Source organism: Harpia harpyja, chromosome 13 (genome assembly GCF_026419915.1).
Source record: "Harpia harpyja isolate bHarHar1 chromosome 13, bHarHar1 primary haplotype, whole genome shotgun sequence".
NCBI classification, from domain to species: Eukaryota; Metazoa; Chordata; class Aves; order Accipitriformes; family Accipitridae; genus Harpia; species Harpia harpyja.
The window spans coordinates 3,280,444-3,306,212 of record NC_068952.1 but is presented as its reverse complement, the minus strand read 5'-3'; the positions used below and the strand labels follow the sequence as shown (position 1 = coordinate 3,306,212).

General features: G+C 40.1%; 1 protein-coding gene across 19 annotated transcripts in view; it reads right to left on the bottom strand.

Annotated features, from left to right (window-relative positions):
* NRXN1 (neurexin 1) overlaps nucleotides 1-25,769 on the bottom strand; it is a 730,978-nt gene that overhangs the window by 142,177 nt on the left and 563,032 nt on the right. The window lies entirely within an intron of this gene.

Here is a 25,769-nt window from a genome sequence, read left to right as displayed (position 1 = left end):
ATGACACCAACATTTTCGGGTTGAAGGTGTGTCTGCAGCGCAGGTTGGGCCACTCTCTCCTGCAAACAAAAGCTACAAAAATGGGGTAATAAACTTTCAACAGTGACTAGGGTACTCAAATGCAAAGCCGCCAGCAGCTGGTGCTGCATGCGACACTGCAACCCAACTTTACGACTGCTCTTACTCATATGAGCAAGAACAGTTTGCTTACATCTACCCAGAATATAGTCACATTTCTGGCTGGCTATATTGTGGCTTGCACTCACTCTCTCACCCTAAATATGCTGTTGAGAAAACAGGGGTAGGGAGGTCCCAGGAGTGCAAACTGATCATGGTTTCTAAAATTACAAGGAGGGAAACATGGGTAAATACTTCTTTTGCTGCCCATGTAACAAAATGAGCATCAGAGTTTCCAACCCAATGCAGCAAAATATAAAAGGACTGTTCATTTGACCAGTGCCTGATAATTCAGACACTCAATACATGAGAGTAAATCAAGTCTGGATAGAGCAACACAGCAGCTAAAAGGATAAAAATCATTCACTGCAATTCAAACATTAGAAAATTTCCTTCCGGACCTTCATGTTGGAGCAGAGCACCTAAAAGAGAATAGAGATGGGAAGCCCCATAGATTCTCCAAGCTTTGCACTGCTCTCCCCGATGCCTAGAGAGGCTGCACATTGCTCCATTTCCCAGGTGCTGCTCGCACCACTTTCTAAGGGTGGGATGGACCACATCCTATGTTAATTTAATATTGTGATTCTTAGAAACAACTGTAGTACCGTTTTCGCTTCCTTCCAGAGTCGTTCACTGGAGATTTTCCCCAGGTTTGTTACCAGGAGCAAAGCAGCGTAACACAGTGGTGAAGGGGGCTAGCAGAGGAAAACGCACTGCCATGACTTGGCCCCTAACGCTGGCCTTGCTGCTTTTGCCTATGCTTCGTATTACAAAGAAAAATACATAAGGACATCGTGTATTTAAAAAAAAAAAACCAACAAAACTTTCTCAGTCTTCAGCTATATCATTGCTGGCATCCCATTACAGCTTCTGTAGACCAGCAAACTGCTGGAATTTATTATTAAATGAAACTGAACCTCAAACCCTCATGGAAAAAAACAGACAGGAGGTATATGAAGTACTCGCCTGCACCTGCCAATGCTTGTCTCGCTGTTGCAGAAGATACAGGAAAAAGCAGAAGAGTCTCAGGGTTAAGAGACTCCCAGCTTAATACTTTTTAGTGCCATAGACTACTAGAGTAATTTCAGTATCTCTTTGCTTCAGTTCATCTTTTGTACAATAGGGATAACATCTACGACGCCAGGGAAGATGCGAGGACATGATGCTGCTCCCAAAAACATGATAACAAAACCCACAGAGATTGGCAAGAACATGAAGATCTTTCAATCACGCATCTTGGTCCGCAAAGTGCAAGTCAGGACACTTGGAAAAAAGATGATTTTTTGTGTGCCTTTGCACTTTTTCCTTTTATGCAGCAAAATCCTAGTCTTTTCCAAAGGAAATTTAAGCTGAGGCAAAGTGTATATATTGATTAATCATATTGTATCTAAAAAACATTTCTGCCATCTCCTCTTTATTTTTAGAGTTGGGATAGGAGTATATTTAGATGGAAGGGAAAATACACAGAAGAAACTGCATCTGCAATCACATTTCCCAATTAGATCTTAGCAGTGGTGCCTGTCTTATTAGTACTGGTAAATACGAGACAGCAAATGCCTTTAGTACTAAATCATTCTCATGCTCTCTATCCCTGTCTTCTTTGCAAGTCAATAATAGAGTTCATAGGGTCTTTTTATTCCTCAGCTATAAGCATAGGTCACAACTCCAGGCACAAATCCTCCTGCTGTGCAAGGGGAAAAAATTAAATCAAAAGCTCATTGTTTTATATAAGAACCACCTTAATAATCTCTTGAACAAGGGTATGGCTTTAGGAAGCTACATAAAACAGTGAACACAAAGATGTGGAAAGGTGCAATTGATCCCTTTCCTCTTGTCTGTATTTTAAAAAAGGTAAAATTTTCTCCATCAAGAAGACATAGAGTTTATAAGAGGAAAGTATCAGGAAAATCTGCAGTAAGCCAAGCTTAAAAATACCTTGTTAGTAGAAATGGGATCCAAAAGAAAACTTTGAGGATTTACATGCCTCAATAAGCAGTTATATTACTTCCACACCTTAACTTATTCACAGTATGTACTTGGATTGATAAAAATAAACATTTCACGGGATTTTTTTTTTTTCTTTGGTCAGAATATGTGTGTGCACTGAAAAATAAAGAGGAAGGTTCAGTCTTCCAAGCTTTGGAATATTAAGTGCTTTGTTAGCAAAAAAGAGAGGATGTGAAGAAGCAACAATCAGCTTTATGACAGGCATTTCATTAACCCACATACTTTATAATTTGCTCACCGAACTATCTGCTTTTCCTCTCCTCTCAGCAGGAACATAAATAGCAAAGACTATCATGAGCTGTTATGCTACTAGAAGACTGTTAATCTTACCAAATATACCACAGAGCATTTACTACTACATATTTATTTATTTAGATTTAGAGCGTGATTAAAGAGAAAACAAAAATGATGTATCTTGAAGATGCATCTCAACTGATACCTAAATTGCAGCACTGCACTTCACTAAAGCTCAACTAAGCTGGAGAATTTAAAGAAACCAAGTGCTCTAGCCCCACCAGCAATTTTTGCACATATTATCAAGGTATTATCAAAAATGGGCTGCCAAGGAAATATCAGCCAGCGTTGCAGATGGGACCGAGATGCAAGGAGTGGAAAGAGGTGATTGCGTGGGACCTGTTCTCTCCCATGCAGTGGACAGGGAAATTTGGGTCTGTGGGAGGGGATGATAAAGGAAGACTAAGCCAAGTCCATGTGGCACACCTCCCAAGAGAGGGGTCTGCAGGCACAAGAGCCAGGGCTTGCGGTAAGTTTTGGTTTGGGATCTGGCTGCAATTTTAACAGCCAGTTCTATCAACTGGACTGAACCACCTGCAGCAAGACCACATTTAATCTCCCTCTCCTCAAAGAGGAGTTTTGCAATATGCTGGGACAGTAAGACCACTTTCTACCGGGGAGAGGGGACGGTCGGTGAGAGGGGAGTGCAGGTATGTCTGTACGAGAAGTAGAGAGTTGGGAAACAAAATAATGAAGGCTAAAAGAACGCTATTATTCAACTGCGAGAATAAAGGGCAATCAGTGGTGCAATCGCTTTGCTTTTTTCCTGTATTTATTTGTTATGGGTGTGAGCCAATGTTCCTCACAGTGGGAGACTTTTGATGGCCTTCGGTAGGCTTTGATGAGGCCCATATTTGCTCATTTGCACAATGTATTTATCTGCACCCCCGACTGCGTTGATCAGCGTGTAGCAGCAAAGTCCGTTGAATGCTTTAAATAAACCCCCCACTTATTAAACAGTTCTAAGCTCAGATTGGAAAAGCTCTATATAGCCAACATTACCTGAGTCATTCCTCTGGGAGAATTATGGACTGAATGTTGAGAAGACATTTCCAAAGTGCTTAAATGATTATTAATGGAAGCTGTGCTCCTAAGTTATTTAAGTGCTTTTGAAAGTCCCAAGCCAAACACAGCTCAGCAATGGGAATCACCGGCTGAACGTTTCTGTTATACTTGTTGCAAAAACAATAAGATAGAATCAAATTCAGCAAAAATGAAAGGTTTCTGCATTTACACCAGCAAACAACTGCTTAAAGCATTATGCAGCAGAATTATGTCTGCAGAATCATGTCTTCACATGAGCTCAAATACCTCCGTTAAAACCACTGCACTTCCACAGCTGCAATATGCCAGAGGGCTTTATGAACTCTCAGTTTACTCCTCAAGTCCTCCTAACCTTCTAAGTACAGCCTGGTGTTCAGGTCACAACCAAAGAGCAGAAACATGGAGTGATGTCTTAGGCTGACTTCCCTAAAAGCCCCCTCTAGAACCGGGATGCCACCCCAGATTTCCTGCTCCGCTGCAGGAAGGTTACAGAGCACGAAATCCTGGTCTGTGACTAGGACTGCATGAGGCACAGCACCACTAGGACACTAGTGATTTTGTGACATAGATTTAAACAGTAGTACATCATTACTCTGTTCAAAATAACATTTAATTTTTCAGTTGTCAAGTCTGGCCTTGGTTAAATAGCCCTCCTGGAAAAAAAAAAAAAAAAAAAGTTTCTTTCAGAGCTACTTTTTCATGAAAGGGACTTATTTCCAAGGCTTATTAGTTGCTGATGTATAAGCATTTTAACCCCCCAAAACCAGTCTGTCAGAAAATTTGAGACTGCCTTTTTTTTTTTTTCTCTTCTGATTAAGCACATTTACAGTTGGAATGCATCAAGTTGGAGATGTTGGTTTTATCTCATTAGAAAGCGCAAATCCTTTATGCATTACTGTTCACCAGGGTACAGTTTTTAAAGCATTGGTACAAGAGCCAGTGAGTGTCAGGCTACAGAGAGACAAGGCTTGTAAGGAGAGGAAATCTCTTTCCATTAGACCAACTAAAAATGGGGGAGGGTGGGGAGGAGGACAAACTTTCACACTGACAAGCCCATTTAGGCATAAGCATCAAAAAGCAATGAAAAGAAGTCAAATTGGCTCTCCCTATAAATCTTGCCACTTTTGTAGCTTTACGCATGCTGACTGTACTACCATGGTTACAGAGTTCCTGTGAGGCCTTTCGTTCATAAAAGTCTTTTCTTCCACTAATTCCATTAAAAAGAAAGTTTCATACGTGAATATTTGTTTGACACATTATTGGGAAAAGTATGAGAAAACCAGCAGCGTCACATTAAGCTCCGCTGCCGCAGCCATCATCTTTCGCAGCCTATCTCTGTATCTTCCTAGCACAGTGAAAAGGCAAAAGGAGAGAAAAGACTGCTCATTAGGAAGAAAAATGGAAGCGGCTCTTCTGAGCACCCCATCTGCTGCCATCATGTCAGAGATACCACATTTTACTGCTGTCACCAGCAGGTGCATGCAATTAGGTGACAGCAAAATGAACTATGGCTTCCCGGTGACTGTTTCGAGCAGATTTCAGACTGTTGGCAAGTGCATGATAACAGGCTATGGGCATTTGCCTCTGAATAATTCCTGGAATTCACATGAAAACCGTACAGGTGATTCATTCCGTTGTAGAAGACTACTGGAAGAAGCGACAGAGACAGCAATTGCAATGAAGCAGAGGACGATGGAGGGCATGGGACAGGCTAATTCAGAGTATTGTGGTTATTATGAAGACAGCTAGGGCCAGTGTGTTCAATTCTGATCTCATTTACACTAATATATCAGGACAATCAAGCCCAAAGCAAATACTTAGAAATACATTGATGGTATGTTGAAAGACTAGGGAGAGCGCTTGGATCTTTTCTACTAATGTCAAGTAAATATATTGTTGCTGCTCAGATTGGTGGCTAATTAACAGAACGGTTAAAGCTCAATACAAGTTCACCAATTTTCATGCGAGGGGAAAAACATAACGCTAGGTTGACTCAGTTTGGACTGTCGTTACCGTGCAAGTCAGGAACAACACGGCTAAAAAGTCTGTTTTCCATGCGCAGCCTGTAATATTGCACAGAAAAAGGAGAAAACACCAGTAAAGCAGACAGAGCAAGGAAGGTGTTCCTGCAGCAACATCTCCGACTCAAAATCTACAGGGAAGGAAGCCGTAGTGCCAATGACTCTTCATACACAGCTCTGCCGTGCAACATAAATACGCCAAAAATGGCTGTAAAGGTGAAAATGTTCTTCCAACCAAAAGCTCCTTTCTGAGGGTTGGGTTTTTCCTTTGTACTTAATCCCCTGTGTTTACAGGACTTTATTCACACTTGCTGGGGAGGATTCCTTCCTTCCTTATCTGACTGTGACAATGAATCAAAAGTACCTTCTCTTCTGTTATCTAAGGTGATAATGGAGAATTGCAGAGTCTTGCCAGGGGCTGTGAGATGCCTTGGCAGTGCTCTCAGAAAATCATCACCCAAAACTGGAGCAAAGGCTAATTTTTCCAGGTGTAAAAAAAAAAAAAAAAAAATCTCTCCCTGGGGACTTATATTAGGAGCACCACAGCAATGTAAAATAGCCAACTGTATTTATTAGCTGCATCTGACTATTAGGAATTTTACCTCCTGGTAGCCAGTTCTCACGAATGACAATTATGTTCTGAACGATAAGCTATTATTCGCCCAGTAGGACAGAAGTGCTCCATTTTGCTTCAGTGACTAGCAATGACAAAGCCATTTTACCCTGTCTGGCATAAGCCACTTGAATGGGATTAGTACAGCACTGCAATGTGCCTGGGCAACTTGCTTTAATTTAAGCCAGTATATAAATCTTATAATAACAGAGAATTGTTTGTTTCAAAAGGCACAGCTTACTTTAAGAGTGATTACTTTAACACAGCTACAGAGATTGTCTTCTTTCTCCAGTCAAAAGCGTTAACATTTACCACTCAAGCAAAATTGTTTTCCATGCAGATGTTCTCTCCTTGGGGAGAAAGGAATACATCTTTTGAAATCATATTGTATTCCATAATTGTATACAGCAAGTTAGAGAAAGTGGGGCATTTTCAAACAGGGCAATGATGGTGGAGCAGCCCCCCTAAAACATATCTTGGTAGGGATGTATAAGTTATACGCTAAAGTAACAAGATCAGTTTCCAAAGCAAACAACAACTCGTTAGGTTATGTTTCTTACTCCTGTCATCTTAACTGTGAATCTCATAATATCTGATCTTTTATTTTAAGAATTTAACTATTAGAGTCATGCTATGGGAAAATCTCAACTTCATTTATTTATTTAAAGTTACATTTCCAGCTGTGAAAAACACTACTTAAAGTTCAAGCCACCTGAGGAGCTTAAAAGGGTCAAGTTTACTTTTTTGTAGAATCCCATAATGTAATGACACAAGTGTCACAGTTCACGTGCTGAAATACAACAAAGCATGTGATGCTTGAGAAAAAAAAAACAGAATCAGCTATGAAGAAAGAAAAACTCACACTAATAGGCAACTGAATTCACACCACTAATTACTGCAGAATATAAAATACCATTTCCAATAACCAGAAATGCGTACAATTCTTTTTTAATGAATTAAATGTCTTCCTGAATCAGCAGATGGATTCAGTGCTGTTGCTATTGTTCACAACTTTCTCAAGCAGCAGTGCAGCCGCAGCTTTTAATGGGAAACTCAGAAAACACTGCACCAGACATGTCTGCAGAAACAACACTAAACGAATGGGAAAGCGAAGGGGAAGAGCTGCTCTTCTCCAACTTGCCCCAGCATAAACCTAGGTAAACGGGCACGGGGGGGAGAAGCATCTACATCACATCACCTCCACATAGCTACCAGTTGTCTCTCCAGTTTCAAAATGTGCTCTTTGAGCACTCAGCCAGTGCTCTCAGACCCCATCTTATTAAAAATTTCCACACAGTAAATTCATGTCCGCGAACTTATTCTCTTAGTTAGCTTCCTCAGCCTGTATTTGGTCCCCAGTCATTCAAATCAAGAAGAGGGTCTAAATCTAGGGCAGCTCTATGATCTGCCTATGCACATTAGCTGTTCTGCCTGTAAACTAGGAGCATGATTTTTACCTCCCACTTCACCGATGTTAGGGCCATGGGAATTTTTTGGGTCAGGACAGGCATTCAGAGTGAAATAGCTCTTTGTTTCCCTTTGACCTGTGCCCATGCGATAGCAAATAGGTGCCTGTGTGCAAACAGCACCCGTGCCAGGCTGAAAAAAAATCCCAAACTTCACAGAGGACAGCACTTTGCATGATAACCAGGTCTCCTAGACATAAAATGCTCCGATTAAATTGGGGCAGCTATGCAGCAAGCAGGCAAAGGCAGTATCAATGTTTTTCTCATATGTAAAGATATTAGTGAAGATTCTGACTTCAGTAATATTTTCCAGCACAGCTGAGCTTTAAATTTAATGAGATCCTCATTTATATTCTGGAAAAGGGAAGAGAACAGTAAACTGCATATGCACTGGAAATCAGCAGCAAATAACATTAAGGCAACCAAATAAAAACACGTACTGGTAACTTTTATCCTTCTACTGTGCTCACCGGCCTTATTAAAGCCCTAGTTGGAGCTGCTATCACAGCAGCTCTACCCAGCAACCCCTAACATGCCGTTATCGATAATCTTGTTCAGTAAGGGCTGCAGGAATCCACTTACCTAGTTAAGGCTATGGGGAGAGACACCCCGAGGTGCTGCTACGCCAGGGAGAGCCTCAGCACAACCAAAGCCTGTGGCTGATACAACGTAGGGAAACACAGCAGAGAAGAAACTGTTTTTTCCTTCTCCATCACCACTAAAGTTACAGAGGATTGCAGACTTCTTCAAAGGATGGCAAGAACAAAGCAATAGAAACAACAGCAGAAAGGGGGGAGCAGGGGTGTGGCTAAAGGCAGTACAAGCAATAAACTCCAATTCCATATGTTTGCCATCTAGCAAGTTTTTAAATATATGCCTTTTTCCTATTACTTTAATATTAAACTTGGCAAGTAGGCAAGCCAAGCGATCAAACAGTAATCTTTCTGCCCCACTGCTAACCTCGAGAAAAGATCAGGACAAGCTTTTTATTTTCCTTCTTTTTTCCTTTGCTTTTGTAATTTATATTCCTATATATCTAGCAGAGCTTCCTCCACTCCTAGTTAATTTTTGGATCATTACTTGAGGCTGCAGATGGAATTCAAACAATAGGAAGGAAAACAAGAATTGAAATGAGTTAGGAGGAGTTTTTTAATTTAAAAAAATAAATAAACCCCAGAAATATTGCAGTTCCTTGGCGTGCTGCAGAAAACCATTTCCAGCCCCCCTGACAGAACACACTTAATATAATATTCACAAAACAAGCCAATTGGAGTCAATATGTACAACTCCCTTTCTTTGGAATATATGCTTGTGTGTCTCACATCTGGAGGTAGCTCATTAACATTAACAAGAATTATGTACCTGAAGAGCGAAGTGAAAGCATCAGTTAAGCAAGCTGCTGGTTCAGATACACCGGCTACTCTCCTAGCTTCCCCAAAGAAAGCATGAAAGGAAATTGCTAAACATATTTTGCTCCATTTCTCTAACTTATAGTTGGCTGTAAATTACATTTAATAAACCCATTATTCAAAGTCTTCTGAGAACATTCAAGCAGCAATAATGTTTACTATCCCAATGCACGGTGAGCTCTTATAAGCCGCGTATCTTACTGAAAGTCACTGGGCCAGTTCCATGGCCATGATTCTCATGAGCTTCCTTTTGTTCTGGCAATTAGGCCATCTGCCAGGAGCTGAAATGATTAGCAATAAAAAGAAATGCAATAGCTCTGCTTTGCAGTCTCTTCAGTCAGTCCTGGTTCCCTTATCCACTGGGGGCACCACGAGGATCAGGTAAACTAAGAACAGTGACAGAAGACACTGTAAAAAAGGAGGAAATTTTGAAGGAGCATTGTAAGGTCAACCTGAAAACAGAAAAAACAAACCCAACTTGTTCTCAATGAGATTCCTTTCAGAGCAGCACCAGAGATTTCGTCACATCCCTTTTACTAATGTCACACATCGTGGTCCTCACTACTGCCTACCAAACTTCTGCTCTTCTCTTGCTTGCTCAGTCAGGCATTTGATCAAAACTATTTCCTATTATCTATACATACGCATGGATCACATTCTTGATTAAGGCATTTAAGCACTGCTGTGATTCAAATAATAATACTAATAATGGATTAACCAGCAGTGGACATTAGTGCAGCTGATGATCTTTAGCCTCCTGCCTTGAGCTTGCAGGACATCAGAAGTCCTTCCTCATAATTGAAGCTGAGATGTACAGAGAATGGAAATTCTATTTGGCAAAGGAGTTTGGATTTTAGAGCTCTGTTGTTTAAAGCAGTATGAAACCCACAAATTTTAAAGTCTTCGGAGAGAAAATAAACAAATCCAATACATTAAGACCAGTTTGATGTAATAGTATTTTCCAATGGGAAAATAATTTTATTAACCTTTCTTCCACTTAGCTGTAATATCAAAGAACATAATAGTGTCAATACTGCCAAGTAATAATACTAATCTCTTTAAATACCCTAGACAGTGTTGCTGAAAGCCAGTGGGCACTAAGGTGAACTGCTGGTAATGTACAGCACAAAATGATCCCCATATTGCTCAGCAATTTCCTTTCATGACATAGAAGTGGAAAGCTACCTTATTTTTAACATGAAAATTTTAAAAAGGCCAAAATTAATTCAAGTGTAAAGTGATTTAAAAAGTGAGTGGACAGGGTACTCCAGGGCATGGTTTAGGGGGCATGGTTAATGGTTGGACTTGATGATCTTGAAGGTCTTTTCCAACCGAAATGATTCTATGACTCTATGAGGAGGGACACATGCCCACATTCACAGAGTATTGCCTTATTCCAGAAGATTGACAAAAGTTGAAGAGTGATAAAGTTTCAGCGACTATAAATATAATCACTCACCAAAATTAGCTATAATTTAGCCATGGAAAAACGTTTATAGAACTGCCAGCTGATCCTCCAAGACAGTTATGTGCACGTGCTCTCTTACTGCCTCTTTGAAAAGAGGTTACAGAAAATGACATTCCTGCCTAACCTCCAGACATTATATTCTCTTATGCAATAAACAAACAGATGTTCTCATTTTTCATTTTTATCTTTTCTCACTAAGGTCCTCATGCCTCCAAAAATTGTGAGGCTCTTCTCCAGACATGGGGGGAATAGATACATTAGATGATAAACCCAGAAATGATCTTTTTTCTCTTTAAAGTCACAGGACATGTCTACTACGCACTCAATCACCTCTCTATCTTTCTAGTGCATCTGAGAGCGTTTCCTACATACCTCTGGCAATAACATAAAAATATTGGATTAAAATAATCCAGTCCACAGAGCGAAATCAAAGATGAATATGGAATAAATAAAATGGCAGCAGTAGTAAACATGACCTTTATCGAATTAATCACAATAACTTTTTCTCTCTTCATCAGTTAGCAGGTGATTCAATAAATACATTAAAAGTGCAGAACCTAATTCTTAACAAACCTGGGCTCTGCATGCCCTTTTGCTTCTCATAACTGAAAGCCACATGCACCAATGTAGCGTGTCAGATACCAGGATTTCACCCGAAGGTGTTTGCTGTTAAACATGCAATCAAAGCCAGTGATTAGAGAAAAGAAATTGCCAAACATCAGGCCATGCTCATTACGTCCAGCATCTTCCATGTAGAAGGATATGGTAGCTTTTAACTGGTAAAAGACATTGCAACCACATGCAGAACTGATTGTACTTGAAAAGCACGTTCTTGCTTTCTGGTATCTCTACTCCCCCCCCCCCCCCCAAAGCGTCTGAGTAAAGTCAATTATAACACTCTATTTAACTCTTCTTGTAAAACGCACATATGAACTGTTTAGGAATCAAACATAAAACAGTGTTATGAGAAACAACCACTCTATTTTCCAAAGTGCCACAAAATTTCCAAGGACAAGGGGTATGACAAACAAAAAACAAAAATCTCAAGCAAAACAAAAAAAAAATCAGTCAGAGATGAAATGCTACTGGTTTAAAAGTGCCAAAGAGAAAAAGAAATATTGCAGCATATCATCAGTACAAAGCACTTGACAAGCCTTGGTTGATGTTTCTTGAAGAAACTATAAAGAATTTGGAGATAAAGAAAGAAAAGTGTGGTGCTGCAGAACGGAGGTGTCAGAGTCTCTGTCTTGGTGGTTTGATCCAGCAGTGTCTGGATACCGCACTGTCCCCACTGCACACATATTCCTCCAGGATCTTCATCCTCAGAGATACGCCACTATTGCAGAGTTGCATTTTTTTGGAAGAGGCTGAGAAAAAGCCTGATTTGCAGTTATGATTCAAGAAGGACAAAGATGTTTAGAAAGCATGAAAACCAACCTGAACCAGCCATCCAAACCCAAATATACCTCAACACAGACTTAATCTAGAAGTTAGGACCAGAAAAACTTGTAGAGGAAAAAAGACCGGCACAAGAACCTCCCGCAAGCCAACCAACATGACTATTGCTGCTGAAGCAGATATCAAGAGGCAGTTCAAGTTAAAAACTGATGCTTGGTGTGACCCTATAAATCTTCCAATGGGCCTGTGAACTTCATAGTTTTAATCTAACCTAAACCAAAACTTTATTATCTTCACTTGCAACAACCTGACTGATGTCAATGGTACTATCCAAAGGGAAGTTCAGACTCCAACCTTTTGGTTTTAGTGCTGTCTTCATCCCAGTCAAATATTTCTCCTAGGTTAATTCTCTCTCGAGCATTCTCCCACTCTCTTTTGCAGGCAAAAGTGGTGTGACACTTCAGATTAACATCTCTCTTTACCTCTTTTACACTTCGAGCCCACTTCATGCCTGAAACTGTTCAGGGCTCCCGTGGAGAATTTAGTACTTTGAGACCGAGACTTTTTTAACCCTGTTGTGGTGCTGATACTTTTCATCACCATTATACTCTTCCCATCTAACCTGCCAGCTGCTTAATTCTTCTTTACCCTCCATCTTCACTCATAAGGAGTTTAGCCTGCAAATTGCTTGAATTAGAGGTTATTTCACTCTCATCCCACGTCATGACTGCCACTGTGAATGCATTAGTTCAAGTGCAGATAACATCATCTTCATTGTCCAAAAATCCTACTACTCTCCCACCTCATCTTTTCTCTCTTTTTCTTCCAACGCAACTCCTTTCCTAGATGCTACAGATCCTTTGCTAGCATTTTCTAAAGATAAAAGAAGCGTTTTCAACTAAAAGCCACAGTCAATACACAAATTTGACCAATTTCACCAAAATTGCTCATGGTCAAACCACTGGTTTCAGTGGGCTTTTAGATTCTACCTCTGGGCTCCTGAATGTGCAGAAAAAACCCAGGTGGACAGGCTTGCTTTTCTTATTATATCTTACGTAATTCTTATTAGCACCATAATAAATCTGATCAAAAATGGAGGTGAGCTTTTAGAACTATGTAGCAGTGGGAGCAAAATTAAAATGATGGTCAGAGATAATTCCAACAGGCCTGGCACCCTTGGGTATGAAGCCAGAGTCACGAGTGCCCTTGTGCATGTAGGACTTATGCTATCACAGGCTTTATCTTTATGGTAGAACATAGACTGAGCCATCTTAGAGGGGAGGAGGAGGAGGAGAAAAGGACAAAGAGACATTCTTCTGAACACTCTCCTCCAGCAATTCTGTTTCAGTGGGTCTTAAGGCCATTTTCCCTGTGGGTAGAGTGGAAAAGCCACAACGACTGGAGGAGAACAAAAACCAAAATGCAATTTCTTGTGGTCAGGAGAGTAGGAGCCTTTCAATTGCTACTGACAGCATGAATATACATTAGTCATTTATACATTCATAGACTTCAGCCACACAGTAGTTGAATGTCCCACACTCATTCAAAATGTATCCTTCAGGCACAGAAATATCCCTTTTTTTTTATTTTTTCATTTTTACATTGTGTATGTGCTTACATTGTAAACAAATGCAAATGGTAAGATAACATATTAATTATCATATGGAAAGCCCATAGCAAACACCGTTTCTGACGTGAGCTATTTTACTGCGAGATCAGCCCTCTTTTCTATGATGCTGGTGTTAAAAATAAAGAATGAATCATAAAAAAAGCAGCAAACTAAACAAACCTTGCCTAAATGACTTCCCATGTTCAGGTATGCATCCACAAACTACAGTGCGATGCCAAGAAACCTCAGCTAGCTTTCAGTGAGCATCCCACCCGCAACTTCTCAGCTCAGTAAATCAACTTAAAGGGAGCTCCATAGTGCCACAATAGATTTCTCCTGACCTCCAAGCAGTACGTTTGCAGCCAGTTTGAATAGTCCTTGTATCCCACACTGCAGTCATGAAAGTTGATATAATCCTTGAAAGCTTACCAAAAGCATTAAGAGACAGGTGGTTATATTAGATAAGAAAAACAGATACAATAAACCCATTAAAAACACTCTCTTGTTTGGAACCCGATGACTGTAGCAATTGGCTATGGAATATACACCGAATACAAAACATCTTCTGCTCTTGGCTTCTGGTTTACCCAAAGGGGAAAAATAAGAAAGGAAAAAGACAATAGTATCTGATTTTTATTCAAGTATTCACAGGGGAAGACTTGGGTGTTGGTAATCTCAGACCAGTTGCACTTGAACAGTGATACTATCACAAGTTCAAGTGATACTATCACAACACCTGCTACTAATTTTGACATTATTTGAGATATCGCTCACACGTCTGGGCATCTGGACTAAACAGACCACTGAAAAGTACAGCTGGAAGCTACTTCCACTGAAGGCAGTATGCACTCAGCTGGCACTTGATGATGCACTGAAGCACCTAAGCTCAAGAAAACATTTCAGAAAATGCTAGCTAACCTTTCCCCGCCCACCTAAGGCACCTCAGTTTAAAACAGGTATTTCCCTGGACAGTGAAAGTTGTGTTCCCTTTCATCTTTCTTGGCTAGGGTGACAATCAAGAGTAGTCACATTAGGATATTTTGGATTCAGATATGAAGCATCCTGGCACTCTGAGTCCTCTCTGGAGTCCTGTTTTCTAAGCATGCCTAGTGTTGCACCAAACCACTTAAAGAAAAAATATATAAGAGGATTTTTTAGAAGAAATGGCAACAGTAGTTGGCAATTCCTCAACTTGGTGAGGACCAAGCCTGGATCTACTTATCCGCCGTCCATATCGCTGCAGAAGAACAAATTGCAAAGACAGTTTTTAAGCAATCGCACATTAAGGGGCTTTCGCAGAGAAAGACTCCCAACCTCCTAGTAGCTTTTTACTATTTCAGGTAGGTAGTACTAGCCTCAAGTTTATTGCCACTGCTCAGCTGCAGCTACCTAAACATATCCTCCACCATCAGTTTTTCCTGCTCCTCCCCAGTAGGTCCTTGAGCACCTCAATTCAATGTGACTACAGTAAAGTTTTTTTTCACACCCTGTTTTATAAACATCGTGCTCCACGTGTTGGCCAGAGCTCAAACTGGGCTACACGCTGCTAAGACCTATACTAGTGTGCAAGAGCTCTCATCACCTGCTCCTGTTATCCTGTGCCTTCAGGGATGACTGTGAAAGTTCACAGCATGTTAGAACAGGGCTCAGTAATGCTGCCTGACCAGCAACACACAAAATATTACACCAACCATTATTTCTTATCCTAGTACACTGCTGTTACAATAACTCAGCTGAAGGGGCTAGCATAGTGCTGTCCCCTGAAGAAACTCCTGTCTAAAGACAGCAAAACCAGAAAACTATATTTTAGATAACATCAAGAGACTCGGGGCAGGGAAGTCTAATCACAGAGCAATATCTGGTTACTTGGTGTTTGTAGTGTTTTGCACCTCTGTGTAGGAGTGTGGCACATATATGATTTTTCTAATTGGTTTTCAGTCAAATCATTCCACTGAGAATAAGCTCTGAGCACTTGCAGGAGACTGGGGAGCTAGACTGGATAATAGAAATGCTAGTCTGGCTCTCAAGTTCTTTGCACCTGCGTTTTGAATACTTTCTTAGCTCCTACTCATTCTGTAACTACATCACGGTTGAATGATGCTCTACTTACGGCAATTCCCATTTATTTATGTTGGCTCCAAATTGCACAAAAGTTGGATAAACAGAGTAAAGTAGAAGGCTATTTTCCTTATGAATGGAATGAAAGAAGCAAATGGAAATGTAGTAGCCCTTGATTTTATTTTCCCACTTCTCCTTATAGTCCATTTTGTGAAGGCATAGCTCAGAGTTATGAAGTATCTCTGGGTCATTGCTCATTCAGGCTGAACTTGAGTAGAGCTTTACATACACTTTATTACACATGAAATTTAAGAATCGTGTTTTTAAGGCATCTTTACTGCCATATTCTTCATTCCTGAAAGGAATGATTAGGGACAGAGCAGAACAGAGCTTGAGATGCAAAAAAGGTAAAGCGATTCATCAAGTGAGGGAGCTTGGGTAGTTCCAGTTCCTCAGCAAATCTGTCAAAGCCAGACCATAAGAAAAAAGCAAAATGGTATAAAAACAACTTGTCTAAGGTCCCAGCCTTCTAACATTATCAAGAGCAGTTTAGGAAAAGAAAAGAAAACTAAAGAAAGAGACAAACTTTGAAACCAGGAAAAGTTTTTATTCTTGCAGTTGAAAAGAAAGAGATTCCTGGAGGTCAGCTCCATCAAGGAAACTCAATTCACTGTTCAAGCCTGTCACTTTCAAAGCTACGAGGCAGTTCTTAAGAACCTGAAAGAGTCAGCTGCTTCTGCATAAACTGCAGCACAGACAGTTTCTTTTAACACATTTATTTCTTTGCCCATTTATTGGTTTGGTGGCAGGCTGCTTAATGGCATAAGGCTTTAAGTAAACAAGTAAATAAATAAATATATGCCAAACAACAAAATCAAGGTAGAGAGATTTAAACATGATGCAAGGAGGAAAACGTAGATGATAAATGCTGGTGGCAAAAGGTCACTTTATTGAAATATCCAGTGAAATGAAAATAAGGCATGTGGTTCTGAGGAACAAAATGAAAAATGACTGGCAGGCAAACAGCTCACTTTTGCAACGGTACTGCATTTGTGAACATTTCCCTTTGCTTCTCCCAGTTTTGCTTCTTCCCCAAGAGTTACACAGCTAATAATAAACTTCTTAGGAAACGGACAAACCTGCCAAATGGAGAACACCACGCTAGAGGAGTGCAATATCCAGCACAGAAATGAAAAGGTGGTGCAGATTTCATTCTCCCCCCACCTTGTGAGACAAGCTTGCAGTAGGAACACCTCGAAGGCAGTGTTCAGAGAGCGCAGACGGCCAAAGCAAGCTGCCCGGCCGATGTCACACCGAGGAACTCCCATTTTGTAACTCATTTTCAGAAAATGAAGTGGGACTGGCAAATACACCACGAGAGAGCCCTGAGACCACGAGGCACTGCCCTGCGATATTGTTGTAGTCCCTTTGCTGGGGCTACTGTAGGGCAGCTGGAAACACAGAGATGAAGGCGTGCAAGCCCAAAAAGATTTCTACCCTACTTCTCCTCAAAGGGGGGCCAGCAGGGCCAGAATGGTCCCATGGGCAGACCAAACATCACCATTAAAGTGCCACCCTGCTTTTTAGGGTAGCTGCACAGGGCAGGGAAGACAGAGATCCCTTGAGTTGGCTATTTTAGTACCCAGCAAGACAAGGACTAATGACAGCTCAGCTCCCAACTATTACAGGTTCCCCAGGAAAAGTGAAAAGCCAGTATGCTTTCAGTACATAGGGCTATTCGGGCAACGAAGGCATTTCATGCTTGGGAAAAGGCTAGCTGAGATCCACAGACTCTTCATCTTTTCCCTCTTTTATCCCCTTCTCTTTATAGACCATGAGGCAGAAAACTTATCAGAACAGAATTTAGTCACTCGTATTTCTTAAAATTGGCTTCCACAGAAGGGAAGCAAGACAAGTTGGAGATGATGATGCAAGGAGCCGAAAAATACTGAACAATTTGCTTTGATAGGGGAGTGGGGTAGTTTCCTTCACAGACTGAAATACTACCTTGAAGCCTGATTCTGTACCTCTTGGGTCCCAAGTTTTTCCAGATGATTGCTTAAGCCACTGGAAGTCTTTTCACCAGCTACTTTTTGCGTGCAGTCCTTGGGCGAGATCTTATTCCCATGAAAGTCCCTCAATGTCAGGGGAACTACAATTACCAATACGGCACACCAGAGCTCCAACTATAACGGTACTTGTTTCCCTGACATTGTGTAAAATATGACCTCTAGCCCATTTTAACTCATTTAAAAAACAGTCTCTTAAAAGGACAACTTGTCCTACATGAAGCTCTCAGCACTGCATCTACCAAAGGAAGCTTTTTAACTTAGATTCCTCTTGTGCCGGTGCCAAAAGCCTATCCACCTCTTCTCCTTACAGCTAAAGTTACAGCTATTGCTCTCAGAAGAACAGTTTTATGCTTCATACTTAAGCTAATTTTTGAAACCTGTAACAATTAATTCAGGTTGAGTTGACCAATGGTGAAATGTCTTGGTACAATCCTAGTTGAGGAAGACTCTGTCTTTCCATGCATTTTATTTTCATCTAATTTTAAACAAATTGTTTTGATTAGTCAAGCCAGCCAAACATGCTTGCAAGCAAATACCATCACTGTCTTCCACAGAGAAAGAATTCCCTAATTTACAGCCTGAGATCACACGTGCTGGACCAAGAGGGTGTGAAAAGCAAGAGGCTGCACGTGAAGGTAGAGCAAACCAGTGTTTCAGGCTTGTGCGTATAACGCAGCAGTTTGCTAGAGAAATGGGAAAATGAGGAGTGGCTAATAAATTAATGGTATTTTGTGGGCCTGTTACCTTTGATTTTTGTGCAGCTGTTGACAGCAGCTAACATGCATACCAGCACTTGAATAATACTGTAGCAGGGGCACGCAGCTGTGCTACTGCTCCAGGAAATAAAAGGGATTCAAAATCCCCAAAGGTTTGAGTGAGAACAGCAGCACTGCAAACAATACATATACTGTGGACAGAGTGGGTATTAGTAATACACAGCAACTATAAAAATGGCTGAAGAGTGGAGCTAAGTGAAGCTCTAATGTATCCTTTCTGCTGGGTCTATCAGGTGGGGTTAAAAGCACCCCTACTCTTTTATGGATTAGATTTTTTGCACGGCTATATTGGTGGTTAGGACTTGTGATAAGGCAACACTGTCCTCGATCAATATTTGACAGAAGCAGCAAGGATGAGCCTTTCTAACTGAATTAAACATCCTTATAACGTCCTCTAGAATTTTTCCTTAATTTGCTGTTGTCCTAGCAGGGAATTCCAGTTCTCGCAGCCGCTTTACATCAGGTCTTTCAGACGAACAAGGCATTTGATGCAATTCCACTGACTCAAACTGCAGTTGCCAAATGCTTGGCACATCTGCAAAGACCAAACTATTCCAGCTCTCCAGACACATAAATACCTTGCGTGTCTTTACGGGCCTCAGTTTTCCTGTCCTTGCAACTCTCAAGTTTTTAAGAACACAGCCTTTCTTCTTCCCCCTTTCTCCCTCTCTTGCTACAAGTTCATCTCTACTTTTCTTCCCATCTGCATATTTAGTGATATTCAGTGGCTAACTGAATAGTAGTTTTAGGCTTTGGGTGGGGTAATATCACTGAACTCAGCCAGAATTTTGCTTTTGGCGACTGTATAGCCAGGAGCCTGAAGCTTTAACATCATCATTTGCCCCACAGCAAAGGAAAGTGTATTCTTAGCTTTACAGGAACTCAACTGAATTTAACAGAGTTCATCCCAAGAGGCAAGAATCACTTGCATAAGTGCTGAAACTTCAAAATAAGATGCCTTGAAAAACTTCCCAGATCTTCTCTCTGAATGCCTGCGTTGTGTAAATGCTGACATAGGCATGCAAATTACAAGATGGGGTTTTGCAAGCTTGGTCATAAAACAGATCTATCCTAATGATTATTGAGAACAGAAAGGTACTGGTTTTAAGAGTTGTAAAAGGTTCAAAGAGAAATTATACTGAAATACAACACCATACAGAATTTAAAAAAAAAGAAAAAGAAAAAGATACAGTATGAATCATAGCTGCCTAGTCCTGGTTTGGGTTTGTTTGAAGAGAACGTATGCTTTCTGGGACTGCCAGATGAAGAACATAAAGCAGAAACTCTGGACAGGATTTCTGATTTAGAAAAAAATTCAAAGCCAAGTGACTAAAAGCAAAGACACTGTACATGCCACCAAATGAACTGATGCTACCACTTGGAAAGAACACAGTCATTAGTTTTATGAGCTGACATTAATTAGCTATGTTATTTCTATTGGTACCAGTTAAGCTCTAGGCAAATATGCCTTTCGTGTTAGATGTGACATGCGTTTCAAGAAGAAAAGTTAATTTAATGCTTTCTCTAGTTAAACACTATGCACATCATTATTAATGCTGAGTAATTTTGTAGTTTAAAACAACACGAAGCAAACTGAGTTTCTGGTTTGAGAAATAACTGTCGTGGGCCCAGTTTGGTAACTAACAATCAAGGATGTTTCAGTGTGTAAGGAGCAGGCGTTCCCCAAGAACATCGTCCCCTTCCCCCAGGTGTATTTGCTCTCTGTCAATAACAAAGCAGGGCAAATAAGGGCGAGGTATTTACAGCCTGGGTGAAGACACTGAGAATCCGATATGAATCTTTCATCCTGTTGTTCTGATCTGCTGTAACAGCCTCTTTGGTCTGTGTCTGCAGTATCTCTGTGGGTTACATCAGGATGGCTGGCTCCTGGGCTCAAGGTATAACTGTGACCGCACAACCTGAGCACCTCCAGCGGTACTACTGCAAGACACCTGCCCGCAGAAAATGCAACAGGAGGTTTAGCCTCCTCTTCTGTAAAATCAAAAATGTTCTGCTTGGATTCTTACGGGGGGGTTAGGGTGGTGGGTGAAATAAAAAAAATATCACTGAGTTTCAGAAGTTGTATTTGAGAGAACCTTTGTGACTCTGGTTAATGAATATTTTACTAGAGGCCAGAAGTCATCCAAACTGGGACTTGAGACAAAAATCTAGGATGTTGGGAAAAATCAGGCACAAGAAAAAATGCAAATTCTGCAACTTTGTCATTAGCTGCAGACTCGGAGCCTTCACTTCATTATCTTTAAGTGCCTAGCTGTTTGCACTGCCGAGAAAATCCACAATAAAGACAGGAGGACAGATGTTTTGCTATACCAGCCTAGGAGAAATAGCCCTTGAGCTATATTTCTGCACACCATATTTAAAGGAAAAAAAGACAGAGAATAGAAGAGATAGAAATTTAAGAAATTAGAATTTACCGAAGTACAAAACCAGGGGTCTGTGTAAAAAGAAGGGTAGGAGCTATACCCACGATCAGTCAAGAGAAGAGATCTCTGAAAAGAAATGCAGTAGCAAGAATGGGGAGAAAAAAGAAAAGTATAAGTATATTTTATATATTTTGATGACACCCAAGAGACGAGACTCAGATTCTCAGATCCATAAAGTACACAGGCAAATTTTAGAACTTGCATCACCTAACAAACGTGGTTCCCTTCAACCCAAAGAAAATTAGCATAATACGGTTGAGAAAATAGTTTACCAGTGAAAAAAGAACAATTAATACACGTAGAGCATGCAAAATCTTAAGGGGAGTTTCCTTCATGTAATGGTAGGTCTAGAGCCAATTGCAGCTACTCAGACCAGAATAAAATCTAGCTTTTTGTTTGGTGCAGCTGCATATTCTACATAGACAATAGTGAGAACTTGGATTTCTTTGTGTCTGTAAGACCCTCAGAACATTGTCTTGAGAAGAAATTTAACTCATTTACACACTGGATAAGCAACCGTGATAGCTTTATGTACAGATGTAAGCTATAATATAATTATTTTTAAAATCCAAGTATGAACTATCAAGGTCCAGAAAACTACAGAGGAAGAAGGAGCAATGGCTGTAAAATTCTGGCAGTGTGTGAGGTAAACACTAATTTAGACATCAGCCATCTAGCTTTGGCATCCAATTCAGAATATAGTTCCACAACTTCAAGTTGTTCTATAAACGTGCATCTTTTCATTCAGACTGAAGGAATAAAAGCACAATTTTCCATTACTGGAACAAGGCATCAGTGATACAATCCAAGAAGCGACCCCTGAATGTAGCAGAATTTCTATTTTGGTCTGTGTATGGAACCAGAGAGAAGAGTAAGCTTGAGTGAACCCCTGCTTTCTCCTTCATCCTTGCTAGTATTTCTAGTGCCACTGCAATTAGCACTTATTCATAACCTCAGTCAGTGGTTGATTATAGAAAGTTACACCAGTAAGCAAAGATTTTTTTGGACTCTGACAGTCTTTTATAACTCTAACTCTGTAGAGTAGAAATTCAGCAATGAAGAGTCTTCACTATTTAGGCTCTGTTTATAAGACAGAATAAGTATTCCAACTCAAACATTCGGAAATCATGAACCACACCCCCCAATTACAAGACTGGATTAAAAATATATTTGCCTATTTGTTTGCAGTTTTCTGGACAGCAGGGCTCATGTTTCCAAATTTGCTTCCAACATAATGACAGTGATATACAAACACCCGCCTTTAAACAACAGCTGAGATTCTCATAAAGGCACACATCTACAGGAACTAGGACTTTATAGAAGCATCAATTTCTATGAGATCCGTGGCAAGACTGAGTTAGCATCAGAAACGAGCAAACGCTTCCAACATTGACCTCTTGCAGAAACAAGAAAAGATACATTTAACACATGTTCAGACTACTGACGGCAAAGCAAAATGAAACTAGTTTGTCTTCTATGTCTTGATAGATTAAATTCTCCTTTGTGCAGGAGATTAAACTGAAATCTAAGCATCTCTGAACACAACATAAAATAATTTGAATAGCATTATCATGTTTTATTTGCTCTTTGCAGAAAGGAGAATTTGACTCTGAGTGAGTGTAATGAAACCTCTCAAATATGTTAAAATAAATTGTTCATTAAAAAAAAAAAATTACTACTCTTTACTAATTTAAGTCAAATAAAGAGGATGAGAAAAAAATATAGAAGGCCTAAACAATCAGATGGTTGAAGTTCAGTGCTTCCAACTGCAAATCTGAAGGCAGTGAGAACCGTGGGTGTTCAGATTCCCTGGAAGTTCAAACACCAAAAAGCACGAATCTAAAGTTGTTTCAGTAATAGAGCTGTGAACAAAAGCACATCTGAAACATTTAAACAACTGTTCTCGCTCCCAACTCTGCACATAAAGAAGAAAGGAAAAACCGAATAAGAAGAAGATGGTCCAGAACTTTCCAGGAACAGCTGCTTCAATCTGTCTTTGATTATTCTCTATTCTATTGTGCATGCTTCCCTCCAAAAGTTATGAGGTCATTACTAAAAAGGATGACATCAGGCACTCTACATGACTTCATGGTTCAAGCTATTGAACTGGTTAACTCCTCCTCCTCACCATCTGCTTTGCAGAGCCACGTGCCTTCATCATCAAGAACACTTTTCTTTGGTAGCTATATCCGGGAAATCACTCACAAGGTTAAGGCTTGGATGACTTACAGCTATGAAATATTAAGTGCATATAGGAAATAGTCTGCTCTAGGAATCAAAAATTTGTTGAAGGTTTCTAGGTAGCTAAACTTGGGGGAGGAATGGGAGCTACGATTCTCTAGAGAAACAAGATTGCTTAAAATACATACTGCAGTAGGAGAAAACAGAACCACAACAACAAAAATAACCACAACCCAGCAAATGAACATGGAAGAAATGAATCATATGGAAGAAAATGATTCCTGAGGGCTACAGAGGTAGTTGAGAAAAGGATTCCAAAATATTTCTGTTGGAGAGGTCGATAACATTGGCATGCAAAATTTAACAGGATACACCAAGAATTAATGATCTGTCCTTGAAAAGACAGGCTTGCTCTGCTGAAGCAAGAATAATTGAGACAATGTTCTCTTCTCTCAGAAGATGAAATATATTGTGAGAAAAGAAAAAGGAAAAAATAGGAAAAACAAACCCCCAAACTATCTCTAGAAATTATAGGTCTAAATTTCTTAAGAGAGAGATGAAGGAGCGTGTATCCTGCGTGGGTCCCCTAGGAACACTGTATCTTGCTGGGAAAGTGCCATTTTTCCCCAGCAGGATTCCAGGGTCACTTGGATGTTTTTGAAACCCCAGTGGAAGCAAGAAAGCATAGTCTTTCAAAGACAGTTAGTGAAATCAGATATCTAAGATCAAGACAGAAGAGAATCTTTGAAATACTGGAAGTGACGCACCAGATGATTTATATTTATTTTTATTTTTGTTATTTCTGTGTGACTGACATATTGAAAATATGCCATAGAAGCTGAAGTTTTAAAGACTGTAGAGGTACACAAGCACATAGCCTGGGTAGATAGATTTGGGTGAGCGCTACAAGCAAGTACTCCAAAATGTACTGTTTGCTCTAAATAGGTTTAGTTAGTCAGATTTTTTTTTTTTCCATGCTCATAAATGCCTATTGATAGTTCTGTCTTCAGAACATATTCATGCAAACGTCTATTTACCTGGGGCCAAATCACAACTGACATCATTTACTCATGGAAGTCAACACCAGCAATGAAACAGCCTGTCGTCTTTGCCATTAACGCCACAAGGTAGAGAACTGTTCTTAGCAGATGCTTCTTCCAGCCTGCCATTACAACTGGGGCAGGAATGCAGCCTGATCCCCGGCAGGGAGAAAGTAGCAGTCCAGACCTGGACAAATGCTGGAGCAAAAAGGAAGGAACTACGCAACTGTGTCTCAGATCTAAGTCGTGGTTTTCTCTCTGCTCTGCTTCTGGAATTCCTAGGGTCTAACGCACCTCTATCCTAGCCCAGAAAGAGTTATCTTACATCATATGTTTAGGACTACAAAATTAGCAAGGACTTTTAAAACTCCAGACTGGATTAACTCATTAACAGCTACATAACCTAGCTGACCCACACCACCACAGTATGTAAATGGTGAACAGCCAATCCAGCAGCGTTGAAAAAGGGACAAGGTCATTTTTCTAAATATTTCTTAATAAAACATTTATTCAGCAAGATCAGATACAAAAATAAGCAGGACACTGGCAGTTGATACAATATTTATTATCTTTTATAAATGAATCACAATAAGAAACATCCTGCCCATTCATCTTGCACAAGCCTAACACTCTGTACCCATGCTACGGACAAGGGCTGCAAAATCCAAATGTGAATGTTTATACATTTTAAAGTCTTCTAATCCTGCTTATCTTTTACAGTCTACTAAATTGCTGCTACACCTTTAGATATTTAAGGTCACAATGGCTTTAAATCCTCCTGGTTGTTCCCCACCTACTAATATATTTACCCTTAAGCCATTCATAGAGACTTCCACAAGGAAACGATAGGTTCAATGATCACAGTAAGTACATGGGGTTTACTATAGATCACCTGTCAATTTGCTTTGTTTAGTCCAATACTACTTCACTGTAACAAAAGCATGCACATAAGTATGAAAAGTAACATCAGGGCATGCTTTGTATATTTTTACTTTCATGGTTCATGATCTAGCACCATCTTGCATCTTGAAAAGTATTGCAGAGTGCCTGGCTATCAGGAAGCTCCCATAGGAATCACCTCCTTGTTAATGAGGCACAAGTTGGATTTTAATATTGATGTCACAGTAACACTTTGAAAGGAAATTGTTTGATTTGGCTCCCTGACTTTCTTCAATCATTAATCTAAATATTAAACACCTCATCGTGACATTTAGTACCAAGCGCATATAATAATCACACTAAGGCAACATCCTCATACCAACAAACAATAGAAATCAAATATTGGAAAACTGTGGTTTTGCTCGTCTGCAGACCTCATTCGATGGCTCTTTGCTAACACCCTAGAGGAGCTGAAGTCCTCAAGCTGTAAAAATATTCTGATGTCTCATGGACAGCAAAAATGTGGGAAATTCAGATGGGTTGTTAGGTTGTGGGGATTTTCTTTTTGGCTGGGTGGTTGGTTGAACCTTTCAAATTCCATTTTATGCAGTTTCTCTATTACTACCACAATTTGTGTAGAAAGGAGACTCTAAAACATCTTTCTAAATTTCTAAAACCCTCTATTTCCCTTCTTTCATTTCTGAGAATTAGCAAAAGGACTGAAACTAATTATCCTCTACCTGCCCATTTATCAAATAGATGAGTAACAAACTGATGACTTTTAGAGTACAGTTGTCAAACAGATTTCATGAT